We start from the raw sequence: 13,835 nt of genomic DNA on the forward strand, positions 1-13,835 counted from the left end.
ATTCGTAAAAACTCAATTTTGGTGTGATTTGGTTGAAACGGTAATTATTAAGCTCAGCTGGAAATGAAAACTGAGGGAAATCGTGTTTGGACTTTAAATGTCGTCCCATTAGGGAAGGTGGGCGTGCAAACTAGTGTTTTTTAATTTGTTTATGGCATGGAATATAATTATAAGCATTTTCTGAGGCAGTTATTAATGGAAAATGTCTATATTTGCTCACTTTTCATTTAGCTAATGTGAGTAGTTATTTTTGTAACAAAAACAATTCTTAATAAAGGGAGTCCATGATTGTGTGCGTGTGTGTATGTATATCCATTGCCTTTAGATCATGCAAGTAGACCAGACCTCTTTATTATATTAAGTGTAAAATCTAAAACCCATTCCCATATGTTCATGTGCATTTCATGTTCGGTTTGGTTTGTGTTTATGTGTTACGTTTGAGTGAGCTTGTGGTTTAAATCTTATTATTTCAAGCATATTTGAAGCAACATTTTCTGAACGTACTACTTTATTCTTTGGCAATTATCAGGGAGAACCCAATGGTTTATAGGTTTTTAAATAATATTTCTGAGAAGAAACAAACAAATGAGGCACAATTATATCAATCTATACAGGATAAATGAACTTAAAATTGTTTTCAGGCGATGTATAAGGATAATATATCTGCTGTGTAAGGCTGTTTGCTTTCTAATTTAAATCAAAGAGTTTAATTTAAAAATTGGCTGCACATTCTAACGTAAAAATATAATATGCCATATAAAAATATTAGCCTATTAAATTGTATCGTAGTAATTATGAAAATCTGATAGATTACACCTTCTAAATCATACAAAAATTTAACCAAAGCAAACTGTAGTCTTTTTAGTATTATAGGGACTATAATTGCATTACATCTTTTCAAACTCTGTACCATATGTTTTTTCACCATTATGTTAAAAAAATATATTTACGAATAGCTAATTTTATTTGGTTAAAACAGTTCGAAATTTGGTATATTTTTAATACTTAGAGCTCAAATAACCGTTTAAGGTGTACAGTCAAGAGCAGAAGTGTAGTTACATTAAACACTACTACAATGTACTTCCATGTTCATAATAGTCTAACGTATAATAAGTATAATGTGTTTGTTCCTTCACTGACTTAGTTAATTATATTTTATGGCATAGGTATAACTGTTTTCTACTCGGTCACAACCATCTTACAAGTACATGCTACTGATCATGTGGTAAGAGGACTTTTGTCTTGAAGGCCCGGGTTCAAATGCCGCCATAATCTAATGAATTCAATAATATATTTTTTGCTTTTAGCGAATTTCCCTATAGGGAAGTAGCTATTACCGTAGGTCTCATGGTAAGACCTAGGCCCGGGATCGATTTAATTTTTCATTTTGATGTCCCCAGAGGCCAAAAACACACTTCGTTCAAATTTTTATATATCTATATATAGAGATTTATATATATGTGTCCATCCGCACGATAACTTGAGTAATTTTTGTCCGATTTTGATAAAATTTTGTTTGAAGGTGTAAGGCGGGATATGTTTGAATGAGTTCGCGAACCAGCACGATCGGACCATGGGAACGGGGGCTTATGGGGGGTTTTATGGGGTAAAAAAGGGTTTTCCCATTTTTGACCCTAAAAACACAAAATTTCACAATTTCTTTCTAAACCATTTTGTAGAGTAAAAAAAACAAATAATTTAGTATATTGAAGCGTTATTATGCGCCGAATTGTCACGGATAAAATTCAAAAAAATTTTAATTTTAAAATTCCCAAGTTCTTCTTATGGAGAATAAGTCAACTGTTGTAGTTTGCTTGTTTATGAACATATTTTGAAAAAAAAAAAAAAATGGAAAATACATTAATTTCTTACTAAACTACAGTACTTGTTAACATTTTACATTAAAAAATCGTTTATACCCTTCCTGTTGCAGCAAACCTAATTACTCGTTAAACTAATTCTGTTTAAATAGGGAACAAATGTGATATTTTTAATGGGACATTTTAGTGTAAATCCAATCTGGCAATCGAAAATTCGCTAAGTCTGCAGGTTTGCTGCGCTGCGGCGGGGGTATTTCTAGTTTTCTATGATTTTTTTAGTGTCTTTCCAAGCCGACGTTATTTGTTTTTTTTTAGGAAAAGGATTCGGAATTTTTTTTAGAAAACTACAATAAAAATAGCCGAAAGCATCAAACATATGGTTTGATGCTGATCGAGACTAAATCGACTAGCCCCACATATCATTGCTGTATTAATTTGTTTTTTGGGACTACCGATTGTTGTAGCTTTCTAACAAATGGTCGACCTTATATGTTAATAAGAACAGGATGTTATTCTTTTTAGGGTTGAATGTAAACAAATACTCTAAACCCAGACAATTAATAGGTCTATCTATCAGGAGATAACAAATAGGTCCCTTACGTGAGAAATTTGTTTTCATTCAAGTTCTCTATCTATCTCAATGGAAAACCAAATACAATTTCATTCTGTTGACAATATTGCGATAATTAATGTAGTATAATCCAAATTAAACATTCTTAAATCGACAATAATACGTATATCCTTTCCAACTAGAAATCTTAGGCAATATACATTTTTGAAGAAACTGAATAGATCACACTCTTGCTTAGGCTACAATACAAATTCAAATGAAACAATCACTTGAAGAAATAACAACCAGTCTTTTGCACAACATCGAAATCAAAACAAAATCGACTGAATTCAATCTACAGATAGAGGAAAGTTCCTAGTAAACAACTTGTAGAAAATGAAATCTTGGTGTTCTGAATAAACTACACGTTTTACGATCTGCCGTAAAGTTGACGATTTTGCGAATGAGACTCTGACGATTTCAAGCATTGCACTGGCCCAGTTTCGGTGGGGTTTGGGGGGAGATTGAATCTGTCAAACTATAGATGCCGATGGAATGTCAATTATATGTATTGGCATCTAGATCAAACTGGTCGGCATGAAAATTACTGTTCGGTAAATTCAATAGCAATGCAATTGGTCAATTTTCTTTATTTTATTTAGTACAACTTTCCATATAATTGAGAAATATTTTATGAATAATTACGATATAGTTTTAGATTTTAGATTTTGTTACAATAAAACCAAAGTTTTAAAATAAATCTATACAATCAAAAAGTAAGCTGTCTTCGTAAAGTGTTGGTTGATTTTCTTTTGCATTTTTATTTGTTAACCATCCTGTTGATTTTCAAGTTTTAAATATTTCCTTAGTTAAAAATAATGCCTTAATATCTTCCTATAAAAGCTGCTAAGGGATATATTTTTTGTTAGCATACGTGTAGTAACACATCTTTCGATATCCTTGCGAAAAATATACGTTGACATCAAGAAAAGTAATTTTAAATTGCGCTATTTGCCGCGAATGTTGTTTTGAGTGAGATTTAATTTCGGACGTTGTATGTGAAGCAACATGTGTCGGACAACTGCGTAGTTTCAGAAGTAGGGACGATCATCCGTCAATTAGTGGGCAATTAACGAGCAGCGTCTCAATTAGGCTTCGTCCGGCCTTGGTAACACTATAGCACTACAACATGCACTTTACACCTATAGCATGACGTAAACGCACTTCAACTAGAACTTAGATATTAGTACTATCACACTAAACGAGTTTTCATTTAAATTTGTCCTTTGTAAGTACCCAAAAAAAGGCTGGACATATGCGATGTCTACGAATGCACCCATACCCAACGTCAATTACTATTACTGATTGCTAACCTTTTTAAGTTTGTGTAAATAAAAGTCGAAATTGAAGTGAGAGCAAAAGGTACAAACAATATTTCATGTATTTTAAAGGTTTTTCAGACACCAAACTGATATTTATCCAACACAGCACACAAATTCCGATGCATATTGTTGCTTGTTGATTTAACAGATCCACAATCCACACACAGACAACACACAGTGACAACAATGTACGATTGTTGGGAAGAGATATCAGTCAAAACAAACAGTACATCAGTCAGTGATTGCTAATACGTATTTGCCAAAACAAACTAATTCAAAATGATGAATTTATTAGAGACGGCTTTATCGAAATGAAATTTGGGATAGCAGTACTGATAACAATATACGATATTTTAAATTACCTAGTCTAGCTTACAGTACTGGTAGTTAAAGTCAAATTGGTACCAGGAAAAAGAACATTATCAAGTTTTTAAAAACTAAATTTTAAAACCTAATCATAATAGGTTGGGTAATAGTGCACTTATCTTAACAGCTTAGTTAGCAGCAAAATGGTATTTTTACAATTTTTGCAACTGAAAACGGTTGGTGCAATAATGTCACAAAAAATAATAAAAATCTAATATTACATTCTGTCACAAAAATAAACACAGGGAAAAGTTATGCTATCCTCGTACAGTATGTAAATTGACATTAATTCACTGAAGCTTAAACCCGCAATAACGTTAGTTTTGCCACCAAAGAGATAAAGAGCTTTGCAAATGTCAACTCAAAATAAATATTAGCTTTCGTTGATAGGTTAAGCTCGGAAGGGAAGTAAGACAATGGAGTTTTATACATGAAGTTAAACACATTTTATGGTCTGTCGGGCATTTTTAAACTAGGTGTACAATGCAGTTGTCTGCTTGCAATATTGAGCGGAGCCAGCGTATTAATTCAATGTCAATGATATATTTGGTTCGCATTTTAAATAGAGTGCAGTAGGTATCCAAAGTCAATCATAAGTCAGGAATTGTCTACTTGCAGGAACCATATTCTATGTTTCATCTGGTTCTCATAAGTTAAATGTCTACTTGCAGTATCCAATGCTAATGATATATTTGGTTCGCATAAATGTAATTCCTATTTACAGATTCTAAAGTCAATGGTACGTCCGGTTCACGTAGACGGATTGTTTACTTGTAGTATCCAAACTCAATGATACATGTAAATGAATAGTCTACTTTCACTGAAATGAAATGAAATGTCTTTATTGCTTGTAACATCACAATTTATAATTTAATTTTGTGATAAGAATGCATTTTTTATAAATACATTAACTTTTTGTTTGTAATAATTTCCTAACAGTGAATAATTGAGATAGGCTAATCGATTCTTAAAATTATCAATTCGTTTAAGTATAAATCATAATAATCATAAATCTTTATTGGTCATTAAATAACATATGTTACAATAGACCTCGTTAACAAAAAAAGGGCCATAGATTCTAGATAGTATAACATGGTCTATAACATGGAATCTTCACTAAACTTAAATATAACAAAGACAACAAGAAAATAAAGCTAAAATCATTTGAAAAACACAGAACTATATATATGAAACAAAAGTGAGGTACCTACTTAAACAAGTGTTTGAAAGACTAGGTAACAGTTGACTAGGGACTAAGTAAGAACTAGATAACAATTTTACCATTACAATTGTATTCTGCAAAAAAATCATCTAAACTGTAAAAAGGGTGGTCAGCAAGCCAAACCATCAACTTTTGTTTTAGCCGAGTACAAGGAATGTCAAGTATTTCACTTGCAAAACAATTTTGTACTAGCAAAACTTTGCTGTACTGTTGTTAGTCTGGTGTAGGGCCTATCCAAAGCAGATCTTCCCCTTGTGTAATATGAGTGAAAATTATTTCTTGAGCTAAAGAAATGTGAATTTTGTTTTACAAAAATAACACACTCTAATATATACAAATTTACAGTTGTCAGGATACCTGTTGCTTTAAAAAGAGGTTTACAATGGTCCCTCAACCCTGAATTGGTCAACAGTCTTACAGCCTTTTTTTGAAGCTTTAAAATTATTAGAATGTGGGTGGAGTTACCCCACAGTAACAGACCATACTTTAACAGACTTTGAAAAAAAGCAAAATACGCAGATCTAACATACAAAGGAGGAACAAAATCTCTTAGACGTCTAATTAAAAATAAAACTCTTGACAATTTCTTACTTAAGTTATATAAATGGGTTGACCAGCTTAAATCACTATCCAAATCTATGCCTAATAAATTTACACTTGACGAAAATTCTTTTCTTCCCCAGGTGTGCGACCTAACCTAAAAACAATAGTTTGAGTCTTTTCAGGATTCATAAAAAACCCATTGACACTGAACCAGTTCCTAGCTTCATTGAGGGAAGACCTATTATAATAGGGAAGACCTAATATATAATAATATATAATATATAATATAATATAGACCTAAAACTTAGGTCTAGTTTTTTTTAGCAGTTAAAAGTAAGAAATATATTGTCAACCACTTTCAAAATTTCCCTTTGGTGCAATAAAATTTATCAATACGACTATAATGTAGACTAAAAAGAATAAGTGAAAACTTTAGGAATTGGTTTACCGGTATGTTACATTACATTTATAATAACATCAAAATAAGCAGTTTGCTTAACTTGAAACCTTATTTTTACTAGTAGCTGGAACCTATATATTTTTCCAACTTAACTATAGACTACTACATGGCAATGTTTAAATTTTGTAAGTTAGTATCGCAGAGTAAAGCGAGGTGGTAGGCATATTTGGTTTAAAAACGACGTTGTTATCTTCTCATGAATTTGACAGAGGAGCATATAGGCCTAATTTAATTGGTGATTAATTCTTGTCGAAGTGCACACAGCAATATTAATGTTAATCCTTTGGGATTTTATTGTCTAAGTTACACCATTTAGTTTTAAACCTTATCTGTAAACCAAGTGGTTTTTGAATTCATTTCGTAAAATTATTTTGTATTTTTAGCTACAGGTACATTTTTACAAATTTACTTGCAAATCAAGGGCAGTGTGATTTTTGTCGGTATAATTATGTTGTAGTGTTTTTTAATGACCTCGTTTTAACTTCTCCTTCTCCACGCAACATAGGCTTAGGCCTAATTAGTTGACTATTAATTGTTGTTAGAAATAACAGAACGATTATACAATTAAATACAATCGTCATGATTTTAATCACTCAATATAGAACTGATTGTTAATCAATTCGTATTACATGTAAAATACTAATAGGCTGTTTAGTATTCATTAGATTTTTTCTTTTGTACTGTATTTATAATGTGGTAGATTTGTTTACTAACATATGTCGAGGCTCTTGTTTACTTTTTAGTGTTGACTCGCAAATAATGTCATGACAACCAATTAACCCATAAGGCCCATGTTAAATTTCTAAAAGTTTGCATTCGTGTAGGGAAAATTCCTATGGTCCGATTTGTACCATTTCAGATTTATACCTTCCCATGGTTGGGTACTATGACTGTGTTAAATTTCGTGAAGATCGCTTCAGCCGTTCAGGAGGAGTATTTGTAAAACAAAAGCAGGAGTGTAGTATAAGAGCTTCGCTCGCTTCGCTCGCTCCGCTCAATAACTTACATTGGATAACATCTAAAACAAGTAGTAAACTTCTACAAATAAATCGTGTTATTGGGTCAAAATAGTTTTTGAAGGAGGAGGAAATATAACAAATAAATACTTAGCAATAAAACGTATAGTTCATTACCTAAAATAAATGTATTTAACCGATCAAAAATGCGTTTGCCAAATTTACCTCAACACGTTTTAAAATAAAAATATTATTAAAATTATCTGCCAAAAACTGAAAACTAACATAACAGTTTTGATCATTAACAAAAAGCACCTTTTAGATGAAAGACAAGCCTTACATTTTCAATTATAAAATTACTCAAGAATAGTATTAGTCAACTTAAGCATGTAAATACTACCCAAAAGCAAACTAAAGGCAACACTGTGTACCTAAAACCTCGAGTTTAACTACTGTCCGCGGATTTTCAACTTTATGATGTGTTTCTCAACAAAGATAAACAACTGTTAACCAGACCTGAGTGCAAGGGCTTGTTCAGCTCAAATATCGGGATGTACGGCAACTCATAGTGCAATTCTTTACACTTTGTGTCGCTATGTGCTCTTGCTAGCCAGCTGGACACCATCCCTTCTGAATACAAAATAAGAATTCCATAACAACAGCTGAGAATCTGATTTTACATGTCTAAATTAATAAGCTACTAGCGGTTGTACCCGTGCTTTGCAACGGGAAGAGGACACCAAATAGAAACATTTTAATTTTTACATCTGTTGCATAATAATAGTTACACATCTGTCAACGCTTTTAGAAACAAAATTCAACTTTTAAAGCCATAATAGAAACGTCTGGTATGTAGTGGATACCACCATTTTGGTTTTGATTAATTTTAAATCTTGTGTTGGCTGATATGAGAAAAACTGTCAAATCTTCGAATAAAACTTTGACATACACGATTTACCTTCATGTCCCTTAGTTACATATCTTTTAATTTATTATTGACATTTTAAATTTCAATTTTGAAGTTGCAAAAGTACTAAATATTAAATTTAAATGCAATTTTTTTAATTTCACTCTTCTTAATATTAAATCACAAATCCTTCCATCTTCAGTTTCTTCACTCACAATAAATCATTAGCAAAACTAAGTCAGCTGTTATAAACTTTAGAAATATTGCTGTGCCTTATTAATACAGTATTTTAAAATATTAAAGAAACTATATCTATACGTACTATAAAAAATTTTAAACAAATAATTTAGCATTAAAGACAGCAGACAACACTAATATGATTATCAAAGCATCAAGGACTAAAAAATGTAATAGCAAATACAGTATATGTTTCATTGCATCTCTGATTCTACTCTATAAAAATATCAAAAAACAACTTAATATACAAACCAGTTCTTTTAATCAGTTCCATCGTCCATTGCCTTTACATTTTCACACTTACCATTAAGTAAACATAGTAACAGATATTTCATTGATTTTAGAAACAAAAGAACACTGTGTACTGCTTAGTTTTATGATATTTCCTTCTTTTAAAATTAATCAGTGGTGTGGCAAAATACAAATAATAAATGTATCAAATAAAGTAAATGTGAACTGAAAGCTATGTTAAGATAAAATAAAAGTATTTTGTATTACTATTGATAATTAAATATAGTTACACGTATACAACAGATTTTAGAAAACAAAAATCAACGACGTACAATTTAGTTATTGATGATATTCTTTAGTTTGATTAAAGCATAGGTTTAGCAAAACACAAAAACTTAATTTACCTAAATATACATATAAAAACAATGTGATGTGCAAGTTATGTTAAGTTAATACAACACATGTTAAGCAGTTACAATTTATTTAAAGTAGCCTCCAAATTCATACAAAACATCTATACATTGTAATTTTCATACCGTTTCCATGAAAACATATTAATAACATTATTTTCATAACTTAGAAGCTTTAAAAAATCCAAAGCAGAGCCGGAGTTGATACATCAACGGTTATAAAATCTTTTTTTTTCTATAATCATTGACATAGTTTTTGAATAAATAATCCATGATAAAAGGTTAGATTAAAATAAACCTACCTCATAGTTATGGAAAATATTATATTTAATTTCTTTGTATCAGCTGTCTGAAATTGTGATGTAGTTTAGCAGTTCTTCTTGTTTACATTTAAATGTCAAAGCAAATGTAAACAAACATTTTTAGTGTTCTAATCGCAGCCATGGAGACCAATCAATATTTACTTTTAAAATGTTCACCTCAGTACGTTTTAAGCCAAAGGGGCAAAGCCTACGGTCAGGTATCGAAATGTGAATAATCCTATAAGGGTCCTTGGTATGGTAGCTATGTTTTTGTAAAATTTAAGCCCAGTTGGTTCAGTAGTTTTTGTACCTATTAGTAACACACATACAGACAGACACCATTAGATTTTTATATAATAGTATAGATATAGATGAAACAGTTTGGTTTAATTCTTTATCAATTATCAATTATCAATTATTTAAGATGGGGACGCCACTATGTGCGTATTTTAACCCAAATATGAGTGAAGGATGAGTGCAGGATGAGTTGCACGATCTTGTAGTCTTATTAGTGACTAAGGCCGACATGTTCCTTAGACACAGCTGTTAATTAATTACCGTTCAGGTTGCCGTCCCCTTCGGGCTCTGAAGCCCCGAGCTCTATCACTAGACCAGCTCAAGCGACTCTATTATCTACCTACCAGACCCCGGGTCAGTTTGAATGATCCAAAACTACCCTCTAACCGCGGATCAATTCGAGCACACGCCTCGTTCCACACTTGAAAGAGGTTATCTACCTCTCTATTCATCAAAATGTTTTATTTAAAAAAAGTATTTAAAACTAGTTTTCCGAATTTTAAGAAAAATGCTAGATTGCTCTATAATAGCATTTTCATGAACTCTTTGTTATTTTGACATTGTGACATTATTATGGAACATATAAAAATTAACAACCGTTCGGAAGCAGCTTCAAAGTGAATTAAAGGCCGTAAAAGAGAATTGCGAATCATGATCTCTAACACAGGATCAAGACCGGTCTGAAACAAAGCTTACAAATACTTTGATCTTACGAGATATGTTTATATTTTTTCTTTTAGCTACATTTATTTTATTTTACTTTTTAGTAATCATCATCATTTCTTCATATTTATACAATCAATGTCTTTCTATCTGTAGGCCTACGTATGTGTTTCATAGATTTCTTGGCCGTATATTATCCGCTATGGACCTTTTAGGAAATTTGTGCATGTCGGGAACTGTAGTTTTGTTATTCTTGAACTAAAAAAATAGGGCCTTTTCCCAATGCTTTCATATTGAAATCTATTTTATTGGTTTGTTCCTAAGGAAAAGTAGGAATGTTAGAATTTTTATTTTCACTTGGTTAACATTTTTAACTGCCTTTTACTTTACATTATCTTACAAATTTATATAGCATAATTTGCAAAACTATTTGGTAAGTTAAACTATTTTCTAATCCCTTATTCTGGTTAAATAATGATTAAATCACACCCAATCCCAAATATAAACGATAAACAAATATTTAATAAGCAAATGATTAAAATATGTTCTTCTAAAGGTAAACGGACTATTTAAAAATAACAATACTAACTGAAACAGCATTACATTCTAGTGTGTTTACTAAAGAATCACGTATTCTGTCTCATTCGCTAGTTGTGATCACGTACGAGTTAGTTATTGCTTCACCGGTTCTGTACAACCGTCTTATACTTTTCTTATCACACAATACACGTTCTTCGGACCTCTTTCATAAAAGGAAAATCTTCGATTATTAAACTAACACAGTTTTATAGTTGAAAAACCAACACGAAAAGTTATTTGTGTATTATTTTATTTTTCTCTCTATATTTATACTAGACTACGTGAAGTAGGCATGTGCACGTCTTTTTGAAAGGACATGGTCCAAACCCTGAGGTTACCTATTTTATTCTTACACTGACCGCTGTTGTAGGTATTAAAGTAAATCGTTTTTGTTCCAATATTCGTGAGTAAATCATACAATAATTTTAAAGAAATGTATTTTTCCTCTTACTGTCCGGAAAGCAGTTTTTCTAGTTCTCAAAAGCATCGTTTTTAGGTAAATTCAAATAGGAAACAGAAAAAAACATATGGTAAATTTTTCGGTTCGATAACCTCTAACTTTTATCAGTGCAATGTGGTATAATTTGATAACAATTGGAAGCTTATTTACACAGTATGATGAAAATGAGGTAGTTGTGTTAAGCCTCGAGCTAGCATGAATAAGGAACTTTTATTTTCATAAGCTAAATAGTAGTTTTCATCACACGGAGCAAAAGTGTCTTTTTGGTACTTAATCTAATTTCTAAACTCGGCGGTGCCTCACTTGTAAAACAAGATTGCGTACCAAAAACAGCTACTTTCGCTCCTAGCGATGAACACTACTACTTAGCTTATGAAAATAAAAGTTCCTTAGTCATGTTAACTCGCGGTTTAACACAATTCCGACATTCTCTACATTAAACCTCAATCTGTACATTTTATATGACACTAGTTGGCATACGACAGTGCTAGTCCTACACAATATTTGTTAAAAATTGGCTTTCCGAATTGGGAGGGGACTTTTCTGAGTGTTTTACTTAGTGTTCAAAAGACTTTTCTGACATGGCAGCCTATCTAAATGTATATAGAAACTTTATTATTACGTTTAATTGTAACAACATTCTAATCAGACGCTGTGGATGCGAGAATGTACCACACACGGTTCTCTAAACTGTAACAGTTTATTTATAAAAGCTCATAAAAACCCATAACCAATTTCCTACCTTTAGGTCAATGTTAATCCTAGCGAATTAAGGGTATAGGAAAATAATTTGACCCCAACATATGTTTATGTTTAAAAACATAAAAATAATAAGCTTTGGATAATATTTGCTGGGCTAGGGGTTGTATACATATTAAAGTACGACGTCTGGCTTAAGTTGTGGAGGTTTCTTTGCATACAGCTTGAAAAGGCGTGATGGAATTTATTCCAGCGTAAAATAGAGTTTCATGTTCTTCGCCTTACAGAGCTTGCTCATAGTTTTAACTTGCTAAGTTTTGTTTTTCATATTACATTTCTTTCGATGTTTAAAAATAACACCCCCATTATTCGATCCCATTAATTTCGATGTTTAATATAGATTTCCTTAAAGAGATACCTGGAATTGTGTGAAAAACATAATCTCTTATACATTAATCATACTTATGGAATATCTTGAGACTGCCTTAACTTTCTGGTTTACAACAGAGTGAATATGTAAAAAAAATAACTCGTTATCTAACTATTATTAAAATATTTTTGATAATAAATTAGTATTTAACTGTCCTCTGGTACTATAAAGAAAACCACTGGGTGGAAAATCAGCTTTAAAACAAGAGAAGAAAATGTAGTCGACATCAGCGCATTCAAAAGTCATCAAGATGAAACAACCTTCTGATTTTACAATGCAATAAGAAGTCTACTTCCCTCATTAAAAGAGTATATATATATATTAGATAGATATTAAATTCAAACCTAATCAGACCAAGTAAACTAGACCCTGCACTAGGTGTGCAGGCTTTAATTTTCATGATGTAACCCATTTACAAAGCCATCGTTTTGCCTGACTATAATATACAAACATTAATGCTATGTCAATTATTACGTCAATAAATACACGCTAAGTAACTAAGTAGGATTAAAGACACATACTATAATACAGTTCCTATTCACTAGGAAAATCTTCATTTGTAGTACACTAAAAGACACAATCGAAAAAAGTTGGGTAATTTATATGAAATAGTAGGGGAAAGAGAAAATTAATTTTAAGCACTATCAAGAAAAGTTATTGTACAGTCCAAGTGAATATGACAAAGCCATAACAGTAAGTTAAAGCATTCATGTTGGAAACAGCTGGCGGCTGCTTCATACGATATCACGTCCCTGCCCACGCTTTACCCGCATCATGGTCAAAAGGCGAAACTTTAATCAAAATATATTTCATTTTGTGTTATAATCTGTCAGTTAGTCCAGTTTTATCCGTGGTTTGACCCTGATTCGATGTTAAAAGTTCGTCTAATAAATAAATCAGCTACCAAACATTATCGTCTTATGTTTCCATTTTTGTATAAAACACAACACAGAGATTACGCTTGTAGATTGAATCAGTAGTCAAAGATTAACTACCAAATTCAGGTTAAAGCTACGTTTTTAAAGTTTATAGTTTTTTTATTTTAGCTCTCCTTTGAAATACTGATAGTTTATAAGTTAAAAGTCTATAATTAGATTAAAAACTTGCATAATATTGTAAATATTGTGTTATAGTTTTAAAATAGTATGAAAACAGTAAGGATCTTCATTAACCAAAATAATACTTAAGTATCATGTTTTAATAGTGCAGAATAATAAACTTACGATACAATGACAAAATAAAACTAAAAATATAAAAAAAAAAAATTGTATAAGTTTATTAAGTGAAACAGAAAACAAATTGTTAGCATCAAGAAACCTTA

Source organism: Macrosteles quadrilineatus, unplaced genomic scaffold (assembly GCF_028750875.1).
Source record: "Macrosteles quadrilineatus isolate MER2022 unplaced genomic scaffold, UCM_ALF_1.0 Scaffold_4__1_contigs__length_99947679, whole genome shotgun sequence".
Lineage (NCBI taxonomy): Eukaryota > Metazoa > Arthropoda > Insecta > Hemiptera > Cicadellidae > Macrosteles > Macrosteles quadrilineatus.